This window comes from Prosopis cineraria, unplaced genomic scaffold, assembly GCF_029017545.1.
Source record: "Prosopis cineraria cultivar Desert tree isolate PC_DT_omini unplaced genomic scaffold, ASM2901754v1 PC10, whole genome shotgun sequence".
Lineage (NCBI taxonomy): Eukaryota > Viridiplantae > Streptophyta > Magnoliopsida > Fabales > Fabaceae > Prosopis > Prosopis cineraria.
Genome location: NW_026555341.1, coordinates 16,664,292 through 16,683,420, shown reverse-complemented (window position 1 = coordinate 16,683,420; position 19,129 = coordinate 16,664,292).

Genomic DNA, 19,129 nt, shown 5'->3' with positions numbered 1-19,129 from the left:
GTTGCATTGCTAAACAATACATTTGTGAAGAGGCAGTTGAATTTTGTAACAAGTACTTATCCAATGTCAATAATATTGGTCTTCCTACATCTCGACATGTTGGAAGAATGGATGGGGAAGGGATTATTAGGGAAAAAAGGTAGTTTCTTTTTCAAACCTATAATGGGAACAAGCACATTTATATGTTTTATACAACTCCATAGAGGTTTAGGAGTATGTAGAAAAGCATATGGCAAAACATAGGAGGGATAACCCCAATTGAGTGGAAAGTTGGTATGCCAACAAACATAATAAGCATTTTACAATTTAGTTGAAAGAGCACATTCTTGAAAGTTAAATGTTGACCCTAATTTAGTTTTTGAGAAACTAAGAGATTGACAAGGGGTCCTAAGAAACAAGTCATTTCTTGCAGTGGCTATCTTATCAATGGGTACACATTCTACACGAAAGAATAAGATAATCAAAGTATAATGCAAAACAGTAATGTAACTCTTGTAGCCCAAGTAATGCATATATCTAGTGCTAAAAACAAAAATCCTATATATGTGAACATGTCATACTTTGAGATAATTGAGCAAATTTAGGAGTTGGATTACATCAAGATTCATGTTCCAGTGTTTGGTTGTAAATAGGTTCATAATAATAAATGGTCTTCATGTTGATGAGTCAGGGATCATAGAGGTCGACCTTAATAAGGAACGGTATAAGGGCAATCATTTTGTTTTGGCTTCACAAGCTTAATAAGTATTTTATGTCCTTGATCTGGCTAAACCAAAATGATCAATTGTTTTATTAACCTACAAGATAAATAAAGACATGAATGATGCTTAAAACTATCAAGATATTATATATCTGTGCTCTCACACATTCACCCACATATATAACAGAAAGTTTATGGATCTAAATTGAGTGAGTGGCACAAAAATGCTTATAATCTCACGTGCCATAATATCAACCATCAGATTTAATTGAATGACTATCAAAAATTTTATCTTATGATACTAAAAAAATTAAATCTCAATTTTTTTGGAGGGATGATATGTGTGAGGAGTATTCTAATTGTGAGGGTTGTTTTGAATTTTTAGGGGAAAATATATTTTGAAAATTTTTAAATATTGATGAAATTCAATGACTATAATTGAGACATTTATTAAGTTAGTATGTGACACTTGCTCTGAGTATTATTCAAAAATCACACAATTCAAATAAACTAAATGTGGTTACAGAGTTGATCCTAAAACCAACTTAGAAAATAAATAATTTAAATCACTAAAAAAATACACCATTGCAAAATAATCATTGAAAACCTTTAAAAAAACCCTAGAACATACCTATAGCGCACGGAAATAAACTAGGTGAAAATGGGATAAAAAGTTATTGTTATGATAGCCCTCTCGAGCCAAATTTTAGGAGGCACCGTTCCATCATTCGACCTCTGATCAAAGTGATTTTAAAGCTCAGACATCAAATTTAATGAGTACTAGTAATGTCCCAAATTTAACAAATATCTAACGAAAGGATTAAAATTTTGACACATTATAATTTGGCATTTTTATTGTCATGATAGCACATTCTGACCAAATTCTGGAGTGCATCATTTCTTCATCCAACCTTCGATTGGAGCAATTCTAGAGCCCGCATGTCACATTGAAAGAGTAATACAAGTATACCAAATTTTAAAAAGATCTGACAGTCAAATCAAAATTCATATGCATCCTAACTTCAGTAATTGTTACTATCATGACAACATTATTTTGCTGCCATGACAGCATCTTCAAACTAACTTAGTTTCTCCATTTGATATTCAATCAAGGTGATTTCAAAGCCTACATGAAGATCATAAATGTTTTACTTGTGATCTAAATTTCAAGAAAATCTAACAGTCGGATTGAAATTTAGACACCTGGATGCAAAAGTGCAGGTTTTTTATAAAAACTATTTTCAAAATTATCTAAATCTCATCCTAATGGTCACAAACTTGTAGGAACACTTTGGACACGTTAAATAAGACTAGGAGTACTTGATAGAATATTTAAATGATGAAAAAATTTCTTATATCAAAATTTGACCACCTAAATGCCATTTTCCAAAATGGACCTTAAGCCTCCAAAATTTATAAGTCATACGAGAGTGGCAAAAAACCATTCCAAACACCATATATACATTTGAATACACATGCTAGACATTTTTACTTGGCTTAAAAATTCCCAATGGGGCCTATGCACTTACTTTCTCTATCCAAGGTGTATGTTTGCCCATAGCACACCACTTGCAATACACCATTTTGCATTTACTTGTATAATCACATATATATCAAAATAAACATTTGCTTATAGTGAAAACTTAGTCTACCAAATAAATCCATCAAAACCATATACCATAACTAAGTGTTCTAGTCACAAGTCTACAAGCAAACAAAAATTCATACAAAGCCATACAATCTACACATATTCACACACACATATATAATCACATTCTACCAACGTCCTAATTCTAAATACATTATAATATATTTGTTTAAAAGAAAGGGGTTGTAGTTATTTACAATTCATAAATAACCCCTAGCTCTGTTTCTTTCCCCGTCCACTACTGGATCCTTTGCCTGGACCTATAAATATTGTAAAGAAAGGAGTGAGACAACCATAATCTCAATAATAGAGAAATCTACATTTATTATTACAAAGTAAGCCAAAATTGAATAAATGAATAATAGATTAAACATAACATATACTTTAGTCATTTAATATGCAAGATGTAGGCCGGTATGACCTCTCCTGACTAACAGAATACCCCTTGATACTCTTTAGCTTGTAGGTAAATCTTATACCTACTTACACATCCACAGGTATAAAACATAATCTAAGACATGATTAAATTTACCTAACTGCCCATACTCCTTTGACATGAATCCTGAGCAGTCAAAGCTAACTCCTTCCCAGAGCCAACCTGACTTACTCTCCATGTGAGGGTTACCTTAGCTTAGGCACTCAACTTCACATTTCATATGTTAGATTTTCTCTCTTATTGAGAGGTGTTGAACACTCAATCCACTAACCACTTTAGTGTATTAAGTCCACAATACGAAAGGCAACACTGAGTGTAATGTCCACCTTGACATTACCAAAATAACACTCATACATATCGTTGTGATAACCAGGATTAGGTAAAATCTCAAATAAAAGTTATCACAACCTAAGGGCTTAAAAGATAATAAGTTAAAATAATGGGATCTTGAGAAAATCCTTTTTAAGATTTTATTTAAGCTCAAACTATAGTTGAAAAATCAATTAAATATAAATATAGAAGCATGGAAAACAAACAGTACTTTAACACCAGCTGAACAAGCCATTTTTTAAAAATCTAGTTTATCCGTCGTGGCACAAGCCATGTCTACTACGACAGATGGCATAGAGGGACGACTCCCTCAGAAGGCATTTGTGTCACGGCGTAACTACCATAAGCCATGGTGTGTACCAACTGTCATGACAGTAGATTGTTATCATGATAACACTTCGAACTTCTGAAGCGCGCAATTCTTCCATCTTTTTAATTTGAGTTGTTTAAGTATGCACACGAAGTTCTTCAAGCCCTTTAGCTAATGGCATTGGTTTCACCTTAAAACATACACTAAGGTGCCTAACTCACAATGCCAAATGCCATTAGCCTCAGTAACACTTTGACCACCTCAAATGGACCACCTAAAACATAACAAGTTAATCATATCACACAATTAAGCATTTACACTCAAAATAACCACCAAACCCCCATTTGACAACAAAACAAAGGGGCAGATAAAACTTAGCACACATATCAATTTGGTCATTTTGGCACATAAATCACTTCAAATACATCACTTGTAATTATATCTTAGCCAAGCACACTTGTTCAATTGCAATAACATCAACCTCAGGCCAAGATATACATATATATCCTAAATTCATACAAGTGGTAACAAAACAATGTCATGTTCCTAAGTTGGCATAATATAATAGCAATATTTGTTACAATACCCAAAAAAAAAAGGAAAGGGAAAAGCTATACAACTATTGTTCTTCACTTTTCAATCGCCCTTTCCAACTATGAGGTGAGATAAACGTCTCAGTAACAGAATAATTCACTACCATTAATTAACATGCACAACTATAAGGGAGTAAAGTTATTAGACATCAAAATATACTTTTAGCATATTGCAACATAAACACAAATCATCATCATTAGCATGATCATTCTACCATCTGAGCCTCCATATCACCCTGACAGAAACCATAGGCTCTTAGACCAAGTGCATGTCCACAATGATTTGACCTCACCTTCGGTGGTAGGATCACCCAACCAAAGATGTCCTATCCCACTTTTGAACTATGGTTTCCCCCTATCACACGTGAATCAGGGTATCGTTACTCCAATACTACATCACTAATGCTAAGGAGCGTCACTCTCCAATGTCATATCCCACATAGATACTAAGAAGAAAATTTCTAACACCATGCCTTACTAGATACTAAGGAGATACATTAACATGATTATGCTTACATTCATCATATATAATACATATACATTTCAAATTTCTTAACCAATCCATATAAAACTTTCATCATCTCATTTATTGCAATTTGTTTAACATGTAGAAAAATTATATTTTTGCAATATGCCATGTTATCAAATCTCAAGTTCAAAATTAACATATCTACTTGCAAACAATTAAGCAATATAATCAAATAATGTAAATTATTCTTTTACCTCGACCCTTTGTCACGCAAAAGAGTTACTATGACTCAGCGTTAGCTTCAAACATTCTATATGCATAATATAGCTCGAGCAACACTCAATCTTTACAATTAAGAGACAACTGTCAATTATCACTTCAAATAAACCCTAAATTCACTAGGATCTAAGCACTTATAACACCTAAATTTCTTATCTAACTATACCAACCATTTTCAAACACTCTAACTATAATATTAAACATCCTGACATACCAAAATTACTAGTTAATTCCCTGCATTGTCTCAAAACCTTTAGATTATGCCCAGGATTTGTCCAAACCCTCAATGAAAATTCCAAAAACTCAAAAACCTAGGGTTAAAGGCTTGATTTGACTCCTCAAGACCTTAAATAATCTAGTGGGTTCGTTCTAAACCTAAAGGAACTAAAATTAAAGCTCCTATTACCTTAAAAGTCAGAAATTTTCACATAAATAGGAGAAAAGGGAATGTCGAACATACCCAATGATGATTCAAGCTCTAAATACTCCAAATGTGGCCTAATTATTTCCCATCACCTCCTCATAATATCTCTCTTTCTTTTTCTAATTTTGATTTATTATTTACGACTGATAAGTATTAATTTTGCACGTGAGCTACAGTGCATTGACACGCTCGTCATGGCGCATGGCATAGAGAGTCCCACCAAAAATTTAAACTCACTTCCGTGCCATGGCCCGCTCAAACATCGACCTAACCTTCTCCTAAGGTTGTCCAAGTATCTAAAAACTATTTCAGCCTCTCATAAATGTCTTTAATTAATAATTCATCTAAATTGACCAAAAATACCCTTAGAAACATTTATAATTACTAATTTAAAAACTTAGGATGTTACATTATGTACTAGTAGTGTGCCATAGAATATCACAAGCCCACACCTCTCTGTAGGTGAACTCCTATCAAGATCATGCACTCTTGTCTACCTTTCACGAGTATTGACTACTTCAATACTTTAAGGTAGAATAACAAATATTACACCTCTCTTAAGTGGTTCCTTAGCTTATCTAAGGTACCTAACTCAGTTACACTTCCTTAAATGCAACTTTTAGTTTTTATAATTACAATGCATGCAAACAACCTCCTTTCCATAAAAACATTCTTGTTAAACAAATAGAAAACATATATGTACTATTATCCAAGTAATACCCTATAAGTCTTTATAAAATACAATTAATTGCATTTAATCATTTAAAATATAAAATTCATGATAGCTAGTAATATTTATTCAAAAATAGCTAAACAAAGTAATCGGAAATATAAATTCTCCTATTACCTCAATCATTTTATACTAAAAGGATTTCTCCTTATACAAAATGAAACTTGGCTTGTTCCTTAACTTCTCAATAAGTTTCACCAACAATTCCCTACAATATATAAGTGCTCCATACCAATTTTCATGAAAAATAGTATAAAATAAGACTATAACTCATACCACACAACTTGGGTCAATAAGCCATAATCCATCCTAATGGACCATATATTAAACCAATTATTTACATAGTATCACTTAACCATCAAAATCATTTATTAGCAACCACTAAACCAATTTTCAATTCATATAATTTTTAATCAACCAAAAACCTTCACTTATATTACCAACTTTCATAGTTAACCATTATAATGAAAACCAAAGCTTAATTAAATCTTATTGGATTTAAATAGCATAATTATAATAAAATAAATAGGCTCAAACTATTGAAAGTGAAATCCAATCTCTTAGGGTTTGATTTTTGCCCTAAAACTCCCTTTTTCATCCCATTGCCTACTCAAAACATTAGAGCACTATATAAAAACTCTAAACAACCTTCCAAGGACCCAAAGAAACCAAAGATTATAACAACAAAGCCTTTGGGATTAAATTTAAAATTTACCTCTTCCAAAAACTCAATAAAACTAAGAGAAAAGGAAGAGGATTGAAGTAGGGAGCTTATTTACCATGTAACTGCACTTGCAATGGTCACAAAGCCTCTCAAATTTGAGCCCTAGCTCCCTCTCTTCCTTTTCTCTCCTCCTCCTCTTCTCTCTTAGTCTTGTGCATTTTTTTGCTTCTTTGATCCATGTTTCTACATTCTTTTCCCCTTTAAAAACTGAAAAAAAAATAATTTGAAAAAATTATAAGGAAGGGCCTAGCATTTTTATTTATAGCACAAAAGCCTGAGAAACTTTAGTAATTTTTCCCATAAATAAAAATAAAATAAAAATAAACTTTTTCATAGTAAAATTCAAACTCTGTATCTCTATCAAATTACTCTTAATTTTAATTTAATTATAGATATTTTATTTTAAGATGTTACAGAGTGGATTTAAGTTACTTACTAAATCTAAATCCAAAACTTAGAGACTTATGTATAATTTCACTATTAATTAATATCAACAATCACTACTACAGAAAAAACTTTTTATGTCTATTTTTTTAGGCATTTTACGTTCCTATCATGGGGGACATAAATTCAAGCAACATAAAAAATTAACTTATGCACGTCACTTTTATGTGGGACGTAGATTTTCGAGAAATCACGTCCTTTTTTTATCACCATCACTTTTATGAGGGACATAAAATCTCGAGAAACCACATCCCTTTTTTACATAAAGGGATCATTTCTTGAGAATTCACATCCCTCTTTTATAAGAAGGGACGTGGATTATAGAGAAACCACATCACTCTTTTGTAAAAAGGGACGTGGATTATAGAGAAACCATATCCCTATTTGTAAAAAAGGGATGTGGCTTCTTTTGAAAAAAATATTAAAATAATTTAAATTTAAATATCTGCCATTTTCATTTCATCATTCTAGCTAACTATAGATTTCACAGACCTAAAAATAAAATAAAAAAAATAAAACCATACCAAAATTGATGAAGTAGCCAAAGATAATAGAGAAGACTCAAGCATAGGTCAAAAATATCTACAAAGAAAAAGAGCTTGTAGATGAAAGTGACATTAACCAAATATTGCTTGCCTAAGGAAAAGAGGAGGAGAAGCTATGGATCTCAACCATGGGTCTCAAAGCTATTTGTCGAATGGGGGAAAGAGGAGACAAGGAGAAGAGAGAGTTGTCTGTTGAATGCTCATCGTTGAATGCTAACCTTAGGTCTCTATTCAATTTGTCAACCATAGATCTCAATGTTGTGGGTCTCGATGTAGTGGGAAGGAGAAGAGAGAATTGTTGTATGGAAGAGAGGAGAGATCTGCAGTAGGGAGGAGATGAGAGATATACTACCGTCAAAGGGAAAGAGGGAGAGGAGTTAGGTTTCAAAATACAAAATGATAGAGGGAGGAAGAAGCTTGATCTAATTTAAAAAAACTAACTAAAATTCATGTCGCTTTTTTAAAAAAAGGGATGTGGAAAATGTCTAGAAATTAATAATTTAAAATATCTTATTTTATACAATCAACATCCCTTTTTTTTTTAAAAAAAAAGTGACATGGTAAGTTACTACATCCCTTTTTTTAAAAAAAGGAATGCAAAAAATGTCAAAAAATTAATTTAGAATATTTTATTTTTTACAATCCACATCTCTTTTTTAAGAAAAGCGACATGGTGAGTTACCACATCATTTTTAAAAAAATGGGACGTGAAAAATGTCAAAAAATTAATAATTTAAAATATTTTATTTTTACAATTCACGTTCATTTTTTTTTAAAAAGCGACATGGTAACTTACACGTCTCTTTTTTTAAAAAGGGACGTGAAAAATGTTTAAAAATTACTAATTTAAAATATTTTATTTTGTACAATCCACATCGTTTTTTTTAAAAGAGACGTGAATAGTCTTACATATTCAACACTTATTTACAAAATGCCATCACCTCTATTTTTTATTGAGGGACATAAAATGTATATTTTGTAGTAGTGAATAATATATATCTATATATATTTGAGTTAAATGGCAAATTTACTCTAAAACTTTTTCTCCAGGGTCACCTGGAACTCTAAACTTTTTTTGGAGCATTTTTTTTAGAATTTTTTAAAAAGAGAGCTTTTTTGTCCTACTATTAAATATAAAAATTGTTGACAATTAAACTAAAGTTTGACCAAGGGCTAAATAACATACTTTCCCAATAACTTTTTCTCCAAGGGCGTTGGGTATTCTAAACTTTTGTTTGGAGCTTATTTTCGTTGAAAGTTTCAAAAGGAAAGCAATTTTGCCTTGCCGTTAATGTTAACCTTTACTTTGACTTTAATTGTCACTTGTAGCCACACAACATTTTTGAAAAAAATTTCAAAAAATTTGCCTAGATAGCAAGAACACCTCCACTAACATCATTAACAACAGCAAGAACAACAGCAAGCAGATCTAAATCATCCAAACCCATACCTATACCTGAAAACAATCAACTATCCGTTAAGTCAATCCATATGAACTTTGCCACATAGAAGCTCTCTTCTTCCATATTCAACAATTTCACTATCTCACTCAACTATGATGACTCTGTGATTTTCGACCTTGACTTAGAAGCTTTTGAGGGCTTTACAGCATCAAACTTGACTATGTTGATGATGGCGAAAGAAGTAGCTTGGATGTTATGTGAGGAGGACATGGCAAGTTGAGGGAGAATGATGGAAATCTAAGGAAAGTTAAGAATGGAAAATTTTCCTTTTATAGACAGAGCGACAACATTATAGGCTTGAGCAGTCATTTCTTGAGGGCAAAAGTGCTAAGCCAGATGCGAGACTTCTTGTGAGGCTTGCAAATCTCAAACTTCTATTTTTCTCAACTTTGCATTTGGACTCCAATCTATAGTAGTGCGAGAGCTTATTAGTAGAATAGGAGGAGAAAGGAGAAGAAAAGGATGATAAAGAAGAATGTAGGGCAAAATTACTCCATTTTTAAAACTTTCAGGGTAAATAAACCATCTAATATTACACCGTTATATATTTGTAAGATAAATATTGGATGGTTATTACAACCGTATAATATTTCTATATTGGATGGTTCATAGAATGATCTAATATATTGTTGAAAGAAGTGGAAACTATGAAGGGTATATTAGACGATTGAGTTTAGAACTGCCCAATATTTTCAACTATATTGGATGGTTATAGTGACAACCATCTAATATATTGAATAATATTGGACAGTTTTGACTATAATCGTCCAATAAAGTACTTATATTAGACGGTTCTTATCAATAACTACCTAATATATTCAAATCTTTTTATAATAGGGAGGCTGCATTTCTTGCAACCCCCTGTAACAGTACAATGTAAATAAAATGTCCAATCCAATCCAAACTTATACTAAACTAAAAGCAATTATAAGAAACTAATAATTTTATTCAAAAACAAATATGTTTGCTTTACAATTGCTCATTATAATACTAAGGAAAAGAAATACTATTACAAATTAAAATCTAAATGAGAAAAACTAAAATAAATAAGGTCCAGCTCACTTATTTTTAGCCCATAGTTGAAAAATATACTCACATCATTCCTCAATGACTTCGTTGATGTGACAGTCCCTAAATTCTTCATAGTATGAATTGGGATAATACTGTAATAATGTAATATGACAACAATGTTAATCAATTACTTAAGGAAATTAAAATTCATAACCTTATATAATTGAATTTGAATAACATACATATTGTAGCGGGAATTAACGTCGTTCTATGAGCGATGATATCTTTGAGAAACCTTATCACGCAATATTCACAATCCTCACTATATGCTATTTGTCGTGAGTACTACATAGAAAAACTAATAAACATATTATTGAATTAATTAGATAATTAGTATTAATTGTTAAAATTAGTAGCAACTAGTACCTTTATTATCATTCAATTAGGGTAGGCTAGATCATATGACTTCTACCTTAATGGTATATAAAGGTTCTTTTGGGTGCAATAAAGCACTATAACCTTGATAAAGAAAGAAAATTAGTTGAAGTTAGAAATTCAAAATGATAAAAAATATATAAAATTTAATTAAAATTCCATATTAAATAATTCTATCATGTCAGGTCTATTATCTGGCTGCCCACCAGCAGAATTGAGATAGTAAAACTTTACAGTTTTAACACCAGTCGGCATAATGCCAATCAACATCTAGTAGCTCCTAAAACAATTTGAAAGCACATATTGTGAAATTTAAAATGAAAAGACAAATTAAATTAATTAGAATATCTCTGAACTCACCCTTGCACATAAGGTACCAGAAATAATGTCCCCATAGTAGGGTTTTTCGCCTTAAAGTAATTTGCTAATGCTTGAGCTTAGCCATGCGGCACCTCAGTAGTGATGTTGTGATGAGCAGAGACATCATGAGGACGAACAAAGACAAAATTTGATGCAAGATCACCAGGGACGATAAAATTTTCATATAGGAACCTAAATAAAAAATAAACAAATTATTATCTTAAATTAAACATAATAAAAGGTCATGCATATAATATGTACCTCATGTAAAAGTGGACCACATTTTGGCTAATTGAAACGTACTTAAGGACTTTATTGACCATTTCAACCCTAATCATATCATATTGTTCTCTGTCGTACATGCTTTGGTCAAAACTAATAAGCACAGTAGAATCAGCAAACAATTTTGCATATGCCTCAAGCACACTTTGGTAGGTTTTTGGCCATTGATTCGGCACGATTGTCTTAACCTTGGATAATTAGCCTAATTGTCTGGTGATGCCCTTCCCCTTGGACTACACACCAATTATATTGTTAGAGACCAATATAGGTAATGTCTATATGAATAGGTAATTCATATACCTATGCTCAATTCTGTGCTTTGTCTTTTATATAGAAGCAAACCCTAGGCTATGCAATAAAGTTTCCACTTGCTTCTCCAACAGTGAATGCATCTAAGGTGGGAATAGGCAACGGGTAGTTAGCATCAATAGGTTTAAGAATCAACCCTTGCAAATAGTCTGCAGGCATCAGTACATTATGTATGGTATTTTCCTTAAGGATATTAAACACACAGCCTTTTACCACTTTGTGTTAACTAGGGCTATTTGCCGTAAAAATGCAATCATGCTCGCCTTAAATAAACATAAGTATAAGTTAATAAAATATTAGTGAACTAAAGTTAAGGAGCGAAGAATTATGTATACCTCGAGAATTTGATCAGATAGTTGGGCTACAGTGCAACTATCTATCTTGCTAGGGCTAATATGCTCCATGGGTGACTTTCTAGTCTCATTGGCCTTAAGTAGTGCCTCAATCATTTTTTGATGTGCTTACACTTATTATTTCAGAGCATTAAACTCAGCTGAAGAAGGCACACCTTTTGGAGTCTTCTTTTCACCCAATATTTGTTTCTTAGAGACCCCATGCCAACACCTTTAACACAACCCGAGTAATCATGATTTCCCAATGCCTTTTTAAGATATCTTCATCTTTAAGAAGCTTTCCTTTAAAAACTTCTTCTGAGATGGCACTCTATTCATCATAATTTGAAAAACATAAGTTATTATAATAGCAACTATTAATATGCTATCAAAATTTGAGAATGATAGTACTCACAACTTTTTTAGCAAGTTCTCGAATATGGTCACCCATATAGTTGCCATCTTTATTAGTTCGGCCTAATATAAAAAGTCTAGCCCATGATATAGAGCTCTTTGGTGTGCCCTCTTCATTGATCTATGCATTAAAACACATTAGTGACATAGCATATTGCATATCAATTAATAAATTCAAAACATACCACTTGTTGCTCAATTCCTAAATACCTTAAGTGCCCTTTTAGAAAGGGAAAGAGATTTTTTGCCCTTAACTCTTTATTCTTTTAGCCTAATTCCTATAAAAAAAAATATCATGAGTCTAGTTATCAACTAATATAAAATTGTTACACAAAATAGCATAATCCTTACCAAGAATGATTTGTCAAGATACCTGCAACAAAAGCATCCCAGTGCTCTTGTTTGATAATGGGTCTTATCAACTCAGGGACTATACGAATAATATGCCCATCGGCATGAGTTATGTATTTTGATCCTATAAAATATCAGAAGGCTCGATGTGCCTTATATGCTACTTCCATAACAAAATGCCTTCGACTGGCATCAATTTTAAATGTTGATTGCTCAATCAACACATTCAAGTTATAAGTTTGAAAAATGAAAAATAATATAATAAACTAATTATTATTATAAATACATAAATTACCTCAACTTGTTCCCATGTGAAATCCATTGAGGTTGAATCTACATCATGCCAACTATTAATTGATAAGCCTAAATGCCCTCTAGTCATAGCTCTGATGTAACTGGTGAATTTATGCTTGTTGGTCCTAATTGATTGACCCTTCGAATTCCATTAAAGAGAATATTTCTGTCAAGCCAACCATCTTCTATTCACCTCACCCATCAATACCAAGCCTTTTCTAATTGATGTAGACACAATTTCCTAAGTATTTGTAGCCATAGGCTGACTGGCAAATGTAGAGGGATGAACACCCGTCGGCGAGTCAATTGGTGGATTAATCAACTAGTTAGGGGGTGTACTGGTGACACTAGGAGGATTATTCAATAAGTTATTAGTCGGATCACTAAGTCTCCTAAGTGGCATTTTAGGAGCCATTTATCTGTTACACAAGTAAGAAATAGTTAGAAGATGAAACACAAATAGTAATTAAGAAAATTAAAACACATAAGGTACAAATAGTAATTAAGAAAATTAAAACACACAAGGCACAAATAAAACACAAATTGCAAGAAAATTAGTCACCACAAAATTAAGTCAATCTTTTTCTTTTCCTTGACTTCTTTTGAACTTTTTCTACCTTGATAGCCCAATTTAATTTCTTAATCTTCTCTTTAATTTTTTTGCCCCTCTTTGAAATTCAAATACCTTTATTGTGATCATGTCTTACATAATTGGCACCACCTTCAATGAAATTACTTTCAAGCGCAGTCCCTACAAATGGATCATTCTCAACAACATCAATCATCTCTCCCATTGCCTTATTTGACAATAAAACAATGGACAAATTATGTTTTGCAGGATCCGGAACATAGAACACTTGTTTAGCCTGGGATGCCAAAACAAGAGGCTCATCTTTATTTTCATGCCTTACAAGATTCACCTGTATGAACCTAGATAATACGTTAATTTGAAGGCTATTTTTATAGTTAACCTAATTACAGCCAAAATTAGAACTTTAAAGTTGACATAGTCCAACTCCTAAATGTATTCAATGACTCCAAAATATGACATTGACGCATATACAGGATTTTTGTCCTTAATACTCAAATTATGCAGTGCTTCAACTATAAGAGTTGCACCACTATTTTGTATTGTGCCCCGATCATCCAGCTTTTTAGTGTAGAATGTGTAACCATTGATCATATAGCTAGTATAAGAAATAACTTGTATGTTTGGACCTTTAGCCAACCATTTTACTCTTTAAAAGATAGAATTATGATTGAAATTATACTTATCAGAAACATGCTTTTTTAGCCAAACTATGAAATGCTTATTATGTTCTTTCTCATACCAAGTTTCTATTCTTTCAGGATTGTCCTCCCTAATGTTGGACTTGTGCTTATCTGCATACTCATCAACCTCTTTAGAGTTGTGCAACACATAAAGGTGTGCTTGCTCCCAGTGTGCTTTAAAAATAATGACTAATTTGACCCCCTTCATTCCTTCCCCATCTTCCCTTTCATTTGCCTATCTATCAAGATTCCAACATATTTTCCATCTCTCAAGTACTCTTGACAGAACTCTATGGCCTTTTCACTAATGTACCTCTCAACAATGCAACTCTCAGGTTGACTTTGATTTTTTTACATATCCTTTTAGTACTTTCATGTTACATTCAATTGGGTACATCCATCTTAAATAAGCCAGGCCACAATTTTCTACCTCATTAACTAAGTGAATAGTAAGGTGAATCATTATGTCAAAAAATACAGGTGGGAAATAAATTTCAAGTTCACATAATGTCCTTATAATTCGGCCTTGCAACCTTAGCAATTTGTGAGGGTCGATCACTTTGCTACAAATAGACTTGAAGAAGAAACACATTTTAGTTATCGCATTATGCACCTCACTTGGTAAAATAAAACGTATGGCCACTAGAAGAAAATTTTCTATCAACACATGGTAATCATGAGATTTTAAACCTTTCAGCTTCAAGTCTTTCATTGGCATAAGATTTTTAATATTGAATGAGTAACCTTCTGGAACTTTAATTGTACCAAGAAACTCACATAATGATCTTTTTTCTTTTTGGATAGTGTATGAGCTGTCTGATGAAGAAATGTATAGCTTCCACTCTCCTCTGGTGCCAAGTCTTCTCATATTCCCATAGAAACCATGTCTAGCCTTGCTTTTATGCCATCTTTGCTCTTCTTTAGAATATGTAGTAATGTACTAACAATACTTTTACACACATTTTTCTCAATATGCATTATATTAACAAAATGCCTCATATCTAAGGTCTTCTAATACAACAAATAAAAGAAAATAGATCTTTTCTTTCATCTACTTGTACTAATATGCCTCACAAAAAGGTTTTTCAAATTCAATACCCAAATCCTTAACCTTTTCAAACAGCTGATCACCGAATAAAAATAGAGGAGGCTTACCTTCTTCTAGATTACCATCAAAAGATTTTTTTAATCCTGGATAATAATGTTGTTGAGGCAACCATTTGCGATGTCCTATGTAGACATTCTTCATACTATGTTCTAATCTCACTGATTGTGTACTATCTTCACAAATAGGGCATCTAAGTTTTCCTTTGATACTATACCCAAACAATTTACCATAAGTTGGAAAGTCATTGATTGTATTAAATAGCATGGCTCTCAAATTAAATGTTTCCTTCTTATACTCATCTACACCTCGACACCTATCTCTCATAATAGCTTCAAATCTTCAATTAAAGGAGCTAAGTATATGTTTATGTTATTTCCAGGTTGTTTTGGTCCAAACTTAACATGAATATCATCAAATACTTGTGCTTCATGCATAACCATGGAGGTAGGTTGTAAATAATTAACATTACTAGCCATGTACTATGGGTACTGCTTTGCATGCCATGTGGATTCATTCCGTCAGTAACTAGTGTGAGGCATAGGTTCCTAGAATCTCTTGCAAAGTCTAGATACTTTCGATCAACCTTTTCCCATTGAGCAGAGTCAGCATGATGCCTTAGCATACCATCTCTAATCCTCTCATCTGCATGCCACGTTAAATTTTTAGAATTTACTACATCACTATATAAGTGTTTAAACCTAGGCACTATAGGAAATTACCATACCACCTTCTCCAGACTCTTTCCATTGTACTTATAACATGATGTATTACACTTAGGACACTTAGTTAATAATGCATATTAATTACCGAACAAAGTACAGTTATTGGGACAAGCATGTATTTTCTTATAGCTCATGCCCACAGATCGCAACACTTGTTTTGCATCATATGTTCGGGTTGGAAGCTCATTGCCCTTCGGTAGCATTTCATGAATAAGAGAAAGAAATTCAGTGAAGATCGTATCAGTCAAACCCCTTCTTACTTTCAAGTTATACAATCTCAACACAGCGGTCAATTTTGAGAATCTAATGCAACCAGTGTATAAAGGTGTTCCCACATTATTTCTCAACCTCTCAAGCATTTCAGGATAATCCTGGAATTTCTCTTCAACAGCATTTGCCATCTTTTCAACACGATCATTCTCATCTATACTTGTTTCAAAATCATGTGACACGTATGTTGAACCACTATTCCCACGGCTTCTATTGGTTGTATCTCTTGACTCACCATACATATGCCAACATGTGTAAGTATGATCAATTCCATAGCACACTAAATGGTCTTCTAACTCGCTTGCACTAACTCAGTTCAAAAGGCCATACTTGATACAAGGGCACACAATGCTATTATGATCTACCTTATGCTCTAATGCAAATCTAATAAATTCCTTTACCCCTTTTAAATATTCTTTTGAGACTTTATTCGCAAACATCCATTCCTTGTCCATGATCTCTTCCAATCTAACAAGAATTGTTAAGGAAAATGATATTAGTGACTCAATCATATTAAAAGAGTTAGTTTAATGAATAAATTAACTACTAATTCAATCAATCATGAGCCACATGCTTTCACATATATATCATCCCTCTCTAAGCTGATTAAGTTTAAGATAATACTTGCAATTATATTAAACTAGTTGTAAGTAATTTATCTTAAATAAAAACTTGCCAATAAATGAATTTTTTTAATTTATAAGTTCTAAATAATTTTAACATTTATTTTCATAATTTCTTTAGGCATTATATTTGAACATATATAATCCAAACCCCTGTATTTAAAATAAAAAAATAAGTAATTTTTAAATACTTTAGAGATTTTTAAAAAGGATTATTTTGTAGAGATTAAAAAAAAGGAATATAATTGTTTTATGTTTGGTTACAATCACAAAAATATTTTACTTACAGTTATAATAAGAACAATATATATTTGAATATTAATATTAACATACATCTTAATTGTTTTATGTTTTTTACTTAAAAAAATTAAACAAAATTTCAAATAAAAATTGGGTAGCATAACGGTATAAAAATAAAACTTTCCAAGGCATTTTACCTCATTTCAATTACAACACCATCAACAACAACAACATAGTATTTTAAGCTAAAAGACACACATGAGTAACAATTTTGAGTAAGCTCAAAGTACTCATCCACAATTTCAATTAATATAAAACTTCATACACTACTCAACTATTTAAAGAATTAAATGATAAAAAAATTTCAAACAAATCACTTAAATATTGTTCAAACAAAAAATACACAAAAATGGGTCATAATTTTGGAACAAAAAAACTATATATAACTTCCATCTACTCAAATATTATTAGTCTAACACATGTCTTAAACTTATCCATAACATATGTTAATATTAATATTAACATACATCCTAATTGTTTTATGTTTTTTACTTAAAAGAAAAAAAAACTTAAACAAAATTTCAAATTAAAATTGGGCAGCATAACGATATAAAAATAAAACTTTCCAAGGCATTTTGCCTCATTTTAATCACAATGCCATCAACAACAACAACAACAACAACACAACAACAATAACAACATATAGTGTTTTAAGCTAAATGACACATATGAGTAACAATTTTGAGTAAGCTCAAAATACTCATACACAATTTCAATTAATATAAAACTTCATACACTACTCAACTATCAATTAAAGAATCAAACAATAAAAAAATTTTAGTCAAATCACTTAAATATTGTTCAAACAAAAATACACAAAAAATGGGTCATAAGTTTGGATAAAAAAAACTATATATAACTTCCATCTAATCAAATATTATTAGTCTAACACATGTCTTAAACTTATCCATAACTTAAATTTCATATGGGTTTTGGCTAAAGATAATTTTTTTTCTGAGACATTTCAGCAAACACCTTGTGGGTGTTACTAATAACACACCAAATCAACATAATGCAATATGATAAACTCAAATAAAATCAAAAATCAACCATGCCTAATCATTTCCAAACAACAATTAACACAAAAATCCACTTAAATGATTTTAGATAGAACTCAAGAGATTAAGAAGAAATATGAACAAATAAGGAGAGAAGAGGCAAGCACTTACAGAATGTAGAAAATGAAGACAACAAAGAAGAGTAGACCCACAGAAGCTTAAGGAATGTTGAAGAACACGAGCTCCAATGGAGAAGATGCTACTCAGCCGAGAGGAGAGAAACTAGAAAACAGAGACGACGTGCTCGGAGAAGGAGCAGGAAAACTGATGAAATCTGATCTGAAAATGGGAGGGAAGTGTTTACATTCCAATATACATCCAACATATTGGACGGTTAAGCAAGAATAAAAAAAATAAAAAATTCAAATCTTATAGTGGACGATTCTGAGGATAACTGTCCAATATATAAGAAAATATTGGATGGTTGCCAATATAATTGTCCAATAAACCTTGTCATATTTTATTAAATTTGTATCAATGAACCCTTGGTCAAACTTTAGTTTAACAGTCAATGTTTTTTATATTTAATAGTAAGGCAAAAATGCTCGCTTTTTGAAAAGTTTAGGGCAAAAATGCTTCAAAAATAGTTTAGAGTGTCAGGTGCCCTTGAAGAAAAAGTTTTAGAGCAAATTTGCCATTTAACCTTATATATACACATACATAACCAAAAATTTAATATCAATATGTAGCTTAGAATTTAAGAATAAAATATATGTATATCCCCTTCAACTTATTTTTTTTATTGCTCATAAGTATTTTTTTTACTAAATGTAATTTTGTTCAAGGCACGGTTAGGTATCAGATGTGAGCACATCTCCTGATAGGAATTCATATTGTAGCTTATTTTTTAAGTTTGTCATATTATAAAGAACTAACTCGTTCCGCTAAACCCA